Source organism: Paramormyrops kingsleyae, unplaced genomic scaffold (genome assembly GCF_048594095.1).
Source record: "Paramormyrops kingsleyae isolate MSU_618 unplaced genomic scaffold, PKINGS_0.4 ups173, whole genome shotgun sequence".
Classification (NCBI taxonomy): domain Eukaryota; kingdom Metazoa; phylum Chordata; class Actinopteri; order Osteoglossiformes; family Mormyridae; genus Paramormyrops; species Paramormyrops kingsleyae.
In genome coordinates this window covers 42025-49473 of record NW_027326111.1, presented here as the reverse complement: position 1 = coordinate 49473, position 7449 = coordinate 42025, and the positions used below count along the sequence as shown (strand labels likewise).

The window sequence follows — 7449 nt, the reverse complement described above, 5'->3', positions numbered from 1 at the left end:
AGGGAGAGAGAGGAATGGAAAGAAAACAGAAAAAAAAAAAAACAAAAGAAAAACAAAAAAAAACAAAAAAACCAAGAAAAAAACAAAACAGATAATCTGCTTCCATGTCTGTTGAAAAGAGAAAGACAACATACAACATCTGTACTAATCACAACGACCATCAAACGTTAAATGTTGTTGAACAGCACACACAACCAGCCTTACAACCCATGCCCAGAAACAACAGCCGATCAAGACAGTGTGTGTCCGTGAGCACGTGTCCGTGAGCACCTGTGTGCACACCTGTGTGTCAGCGCGCTGGTGTTCCTAAGGTTTCTCCAAGTAATTGTCTAGTAGTGTGTGTGGGGAGCCACAGCCCCGCCCACCCAAGACATGAAGTCGACACGGGGGAGACCCGGGCCCCAGATATCCAGAGGCCCCCCAGGGCACGGGAACCCCAGGAGGACCAACGCTGGGACAATTGCAGCCCCCACCGAGAAAAGGGCAGAGGAGCGCTCCGGAGGGGGGCCATCCGGCAGCCACATCACAGGAGCCCCAGGCTCCCCAGAGAGTAAGTAATGAGAGTGTCTAAGTTGTGATGTGTGATTGAGACACAGGTGGCCACGGGAGGACAGAGGAGGAATCCCCTGCATCCCAGCGACGCACCTGCACCTCAAAGCCCTATATGTGTGTTGGGGTGACGGAGCGGGAGGAGGGAAGCATTTAGGGATGGGGAGGAAAGGATCGGGGGGGGCAAAGTACCCCCCCTCTGGAGCCAGCCCCCCCGCTGACCCCCATAAGCACCCCCGTTCCCCGAAATCCACCCAGGGCGGGAGAGCCGAGGCCCATCCAGTCCGGGGGCCCAGAGCAGCGGCACCACCGGGCACCACAGAGCCCGGGGCAGCCAACCAGACCCCACCACAGAGGGAAAAACTACACCCACCCCACCATTCAGTCAACTCCCAGACTACATAGGACAACAGACACCCAGGTTTGGTCCATTCTCCTACTCTATTGGATTCCCCCCCACCCCCGCAGAGTGGATACCCCTAAGGCAGGGACCACCTGCGGGCAGATGGTAACAACCTCCCCACCAGCTAAAGAGGCCCCCAGCCCCTCCAATGCGCCGAAGGTCCCCGCGCCGGGGCCGGGCCCCAGTGCACGCGCCAGCCCACACCCCGGCGACCCACCCACCAGGACCCAAGCCCCCCCAGCCCAGCCGGAACCCCAGCCCGGAGGCAGAGCGCCCCCAGAACCCCAAGCCCGCCCCGGACCCACCCAGGAGCAGCACGGCCGCCAGGCTGGTACCCTACGTCCGCCGGCACAGGCTACCCCAGCAGCGCTGCATGCAGCCACCAGAAAGACGCCACCCAAGAGCCACCAAAGCCCCATCCAGGCCAGGACCGCAGTCCCAGCGCCGAACCCCCCCAGAAACCCCCCCCCCCCCAGGGAACCCCCAGACACCCCAAGCCCATAGGCCCCCCCCCACACCAACAACAAAGACCGAAGCGGGACAAACCTGCGACCCCCCACCGCCACTAGGTGATGGAGCTGATCAAAGGAGCCCAGAGAGATTGGTCTAATGTGGCGGCAGAAGCTGTATCAAGACTAATATGGTCCAGCAAACTCTCTCTATATTGGTTGATATTAAGGTTATTTTTATTTTTCCAGTTCATGAGGACAGTCTTCTTAGCAATGCATAAAGCGGTGAAAGCCATGTGGGTTGTGTTAATCTCGGTAGTGACACCATCTAAGTCACCCAACAAGCAGACTGAAGGAGAGGCTGGAATGGTACATTTCAGACACTTTGATAAGTCCTCACAAATCCTGCGCCAAAACATCTGAACAGGTGGACAGAACCAAAGAGCATGGATGTAATTGTCAGGTGTATCCCCTTGACAGTGTGAGCAGTTGTTAGAAGATGTAAAACCCATCCTGAACATCCGATGCCCTGTATAGTGCACTCTATGCAGGATTTTGTATTGTATTAATTGTAAATTGGGACTTCTAATCAGTTCAAAGGTTTTTAAGCATGTCTTAGACCAGAAATTGTGGTTCCAGCTGATTGATAAATCTGCCTCCCATTTTGCAATAGGAAGGGATATTGAATCATCCATTTTAGAAAGTGTCCTGTATATTTTAGACAGTAATTTGGGGGTTTTGAGATTAAGGAATTCTGCCACCCTTGGTGGTATTTGTAATTTGATTTGAGTAGACTTGAATTTCCTTTTTACTATATTTTTACTATATTGTGAGGACTTTTTCCTTTTTTATTTAACTTCTCGAGGACCGAAGTTATCGGTTCAGTGGAGCCTTCGAAATTTATTGTGCTGACTAGAAAAAGTTAACTAACAAAAAATTATACATATGGCCAATGTAGAAATTCTCTTGTGTGAAATAAAGTAATTTCCCTTCGGGGGGGGGACCTCCCTGAAATGAGTTTTTGCAGGTTGGGATGTCTGTAACCGGGTTCGACTGTATATGAATAATCAGCCTGTTCTAGTTTAAATGGAAATATATTATTGTTAATAAGCTGAGTCTGAGAGTTTTATTTATTTGGTACTTTATTTCACATTTCTTGTTTGTAAAGGTTAAATACAAATAAAAAGTGAACCTTATTTTTTTTTGTACTGTTTTTATTTTTTTTTAAATTATATAATTTTAATAGGAGGAGCCTGGAGGTATTATAGACTTTGCAAATTCAGTTTGCAGATATCCATTGTGTGTGTCCTCGGCAGTTTTTTCCTGAGGCTTTTTAATATTGTCCATATCGATATCGGAATTATATCGTATCGACCAAAATTAAGAAAAATTTCGTGATATAAATTTTTGCCATATCGTCCAGTCCTAACTCATATACACCAGACTAGCCACAAATAACAGGACACAGGTGATCACAATCGGGAATTAACACGAGGTAATGAGGGGGGCGTGGCACACATGAGGATCGGACGAGCTGGGTGTAACAAGTACAGTATATGCTCTTGTTTTATCCGGTTCATTTTGTGTTTAAATGCTAAAAAAAACATATTTAGGTGTAATTTTTTGGTGCCGGGAACCAATTAATTGGTTTTCCATTATTTCTTATGGGGAAAATTCGATCAGAACTCGAACTTTTTAGGATTCGATCCGGAGTTCTGAACGGATTAAATTCGAGTACTGAGGTACCACTGTATTTCACCACAAGATCACAAGAGTTTCAATTAATTTAGTATAATATAGTATAAGGAGTATTATTTAGGTGCAAACTGAAGTCTTACCAATACATTTTCCCTCTCCACTTGAACACAAACATAAATGCAGCACATGATGGGTGGTAAAGTTTTCTTCTTCTCTGGGATTCCGTATTATTTATCATATCTCCCCTATATTCAACAACAAAATCTCCTTTGCAAATACCCCACGTCCTCTAATAGACAACAAAACCATTTTTAAGAAAACAGGAAAACCTATGCATTCTACCATTATCAATTAGCCCTGGTCTTGTGTTCAGGTCTGGGAGACCCATTTTTAATGTTTCTTAATAGAATCAATTATAATTTGAACCTGACACTTGCTGGCCTTGGTTAGTGTGTAAAATGCATATACATGGGCTCATCGGTCATACACATAAAACCTATTATGTGTATAAATTACCAAATCTTGCAGATAATTCATACCAATTACACAAAGACTGACCTTGATAGATGGTAGCTCATGGTACCCTGAAGTTTTGCATTAGATGATCAGCGTCTAATGCAAAGCCACAGATTTGCATACAAGAAATTATTAACTGAAAAATCATGTCAGACCTTACCTTTCTCTGCATTGATGTACTTCACATCTAATTTCCATGTTTTATCGGTCTTTGAAACAACGTGATGAATGTCATCCTTGAGGGGGCTGATTCGTGGTGGCATTTCAAACTGCCAGGAGATTTTTAAAAATTAGTTTTAATTGGATAAAGATCTCGAATTGTAACTGAGTAGTTGATGATGATCAAAACCCTTTATTGCTGTTGCAATATACCATGTGTTACGACCCTGTCTAGGGGTTAGGGTGTAACAGAGGAAGGGAATGGGGAAAGGGGAACGAGGGGAACACAGGGTGTGGTGTACAAGGGAACACACGTGGACAAAGGGGATATTTTTATAGTTTTTTATATTTTATTCACGCAAGACAGACAGAACAAATGGTTTAGTGCAAAAAGACTCAGGAGTGATTATCGCCAAAATAAGAAACAAAACCCACTTGTCCAACACAACCCAATTCTAGCTTAACTAAGTGTAAAACCAAACAACAAGTGATACTCCTAACTCCCTATCCAAAAACAGTCACAAAAACTTCCAAACAAAACCGGCAATCACTCCCTAAGCACCAAACAATCACAAATCCTACACATACACAGCACACAGCAAAGCGTCAAAGTTTAAGGGGCGCGCGAAGACGTAAACCAAAAACAAGCAAAAGATCGATAACCAGAAAAGCAAGCAAAACCGGGCGAAAGTACAGAAAGGGGTAAGGCAAAGAATCGTAAGTCAGGGAAATCAAAAAGTCATACACAAATATCAAAACCAAGAAAACAATCCAATAATAATCAAGTAATGAGCTAAGCTCTCGAAGTGTCTCTCTGTCCGGCTTTTATCCCTCTCCGGACGGACGTGACGAGGTCGGGCTGGGCCGGAAACGAAGGCGGGGTCCGGAGGTAGGGGTGGAGCCAGGCCAGGTCGTGGGCATTGTCGTGGGCGGAGTTCGGATGTGGAGGCGGAGTAAAAACAGCGGCACGTAACACCCCCCCCCATAAGTGTGAACCTCGTAGGGTTCACAATCATCATTAAAACCCACAATACACAATTACCCAATCAATTCATAAACCTATCAGGAACGTGAGAGGGCATCCGCCACAAGGTTACTGGCTCCTTTTTTGTGGAATATCTGCAAATTGAAAGCCTGTATAATCAAAGACCAGCGCATGAGACGTTGGTTGTTATTTCGCATCCTATTCAGAAACAGCAGCGGATTGTGGTCCGTGAACACGACCACTGGCTGGGTACTATCACCAACGTACACTTCGAACTGCTGCAAGGCAAGTAACAATGCAAGGGCTTCCTTCTCAATGGTGCTATATGCTAATTGGTGCTTAATAAATTTCTTTGACCAATAGCAGATAGGATGGTCCAGACCTGCATCATCCTCCTGGAGAAGGACGGCGCCGGCACCGGTACCACTGGCATCTACTTCTAGTTTGAACGGTTTACCGAAGTTAGGGGTAGCCAACACAGGGGAACTAGTGAGTAACGATTTTACCGCGTCAAAAGCAGCCTGACACTCAGCAGACCAAATCACTTGGGCGTCCTTACGAAGTAAATTAGTCAGGGGTAACACAACGTCTGAGAAATTTCGGCAGAAACAGCGGTAGTAACCCGCCATTCCCAGGAAGCGGCGAAGATCCTTCTTAGCTTTTGGAATAGGGAAGGACGTGATTGCTTGGACTTTGGCGTCAACAGGCTTCACTGTTCCGCGTCCCACTAGCTTACCGAGGTACGTGACCGTGCCTTGGCCGAACTCGCATTTCTCCAGATTTAATACTAATGAAGCATCCCTGAGCCTAATAAAAACTTGTTCTAACGCTGCCAAATGATGCTCCCACGAATCAGAGTACACAACCACGTCATCTAAGTATGCTTCACAGTTTTGGACATCCCCCAGAACCTTAGTCATTAGTCGCTGAAACGTAGCCGGGGCATTTCGTAATCCGAAGGACATAACTGTGTACTGTAGGAAAGTATCTGGGGTAGCGAATGCAGAAATCTCCGAAGCACGAGGGGTTAACGGAACCTGCCAATATCCTTTCAGGAGGTCGAGTTTCGTGACAAATTTGGCGGAACCAATGCGATCTATACAGTCTTCCATTCGGGGAAGTGGAAAGGCGTCTGGTTTAGTAACAGCATTCACTTTTCTATAATCCGTACAGAAACGAAACGTACCGTCAGGTTTTGGGACAAGCAAACACGGTGAACTCCAAGGACTGGAACTAGGCATGGCGAGACCCGTTTCCAACAGGTAGTCAGTCTCCTTCTTTAACAGCTCCCGCTTACGAGGGCTGACGCGATAGGGGTGCTGTTTGATAGGGATATGATCTCCCACATCAATGTCGTGTACCAAAACAGGGGTCTGCGAAGGGGTGTCGGAAAATAGAGAGGGAAATTTACGCACCAGGGCATGGATATCCGATTGGGCGACACTGGGTAAGTGAGCAAGCCTTCCCTTAAGGGTTTTAAGGGCTTCCGAGTTGGGCAGACGAGCGCATGGCAAACAATTCCTCCCAAGGTGCAGATCATCGAGTTCGGGCGAGTACTCACGCACCGGCACATTAACTACGGCAGAAGGGAGCAGAACAGGAGCGGACGATGGAGCGGGGTCAGCACGATCAACGTAAGGCTTCAACATGTTTATGTGACATAATCGGGTTTTTCGCTTTCGATCAGGTGTCTCGATAATGTAATTTAGGGGACTGATCTTTTCCTGTATTCTATAGGGACCTGAGAACCGCGCTTGCAAAGACGAGCCAGGCAGGGGTAAAAGGACCAACACGCGATCTCCCTCGTGGAAAGTTCGTTCTTTGGCTTTCCTATCAAACCGAGCTTTCATTTCCTCCTGTGACGAACTTAAAGAGCGCTTGGCCAATTCCCTGGCTGCACCAAGACGCTCACGCAGAGACTTTACAAAGCTCAGCACATTCTTATTCAGAGGAGGTGGACTCGGGGACAACCACTGCTCCTGTAGGACCTTTAAAGGTCCACGCACGGTATGCCCGAAAACAAGTTCAGCTGGACTGAACCCAGTGGATTCCTGTACGGTATCCCGAATCGCGAATAAAAGCAAAGGAACCCCGTCGTCCCAGTCTTTTCCTGCCTCTAAACAGTAGGTTCGCAGCATCGTTTTAAACGACTGATGAAAACGCTCAAGGGCACCCTGGGACTCCGGGTGATAAGCACTGGAGACCCTATGTCTAATGTTTAACTCACGTAACACCTGTGAAAATAACAGGGAAGTGAAGTTCGAACCTTGGTCGGACTGGATATATTTCGGCAAACCAAATGTGGTGCAAAATTTAATTAGAGCCTTCACCACCCCTTTGGTTTTTAAGCTCCGCATAGGTATCGCCTCAGGGTAGCGGGTAGTAGCACACATCAGGGTAAAGAGATAGTTATTTCCTGAGCGAGTTTTAGGCAAAGGACCTACACAATCGATGATGACATGTTCAAACGGTTCTCCGATAGCTGGGACAGGACGCAGGGGAGCAGGGGGAATTACCTGATTTGGTTTCCCTACCAGCTGACAAATGTGACACGAACGACAGTATCGCTTTACATCCGAATTTATACCGGGCCAATAGAAGTACTTTAGTATCCGAGCGAGCGTCTTCCTAACTCCCAAGTGGCCAGAACACGGGTGATCATGAGCTAAAGCTAATACCTGGTTTCTGTG

The 7449-nt window shown here is 46.8% G+C and overlaps 1 long non-coding RNA gene across 1 annotated transcript; it reads left to right on the top strand.

Annotated features, from left to right (window-relative positions):
* The first annotated feature begins 4862 nt into the window (after positions 1-4862).
* LOC140587229 (uncharacterized) lies at positions 4863-7242 on the top strand. The gene is made up of 3 exons (XR_011988963.1): positions 4863-6206; positions 6289-6393; positions 6497-7242. It is a non-coding gene; the product is annotated as an uncharacterized lncRNA (long non-coding RNA).
* The last annotated feature ends 207 nt before the right edge of the window (positions 7243-7449 follow it).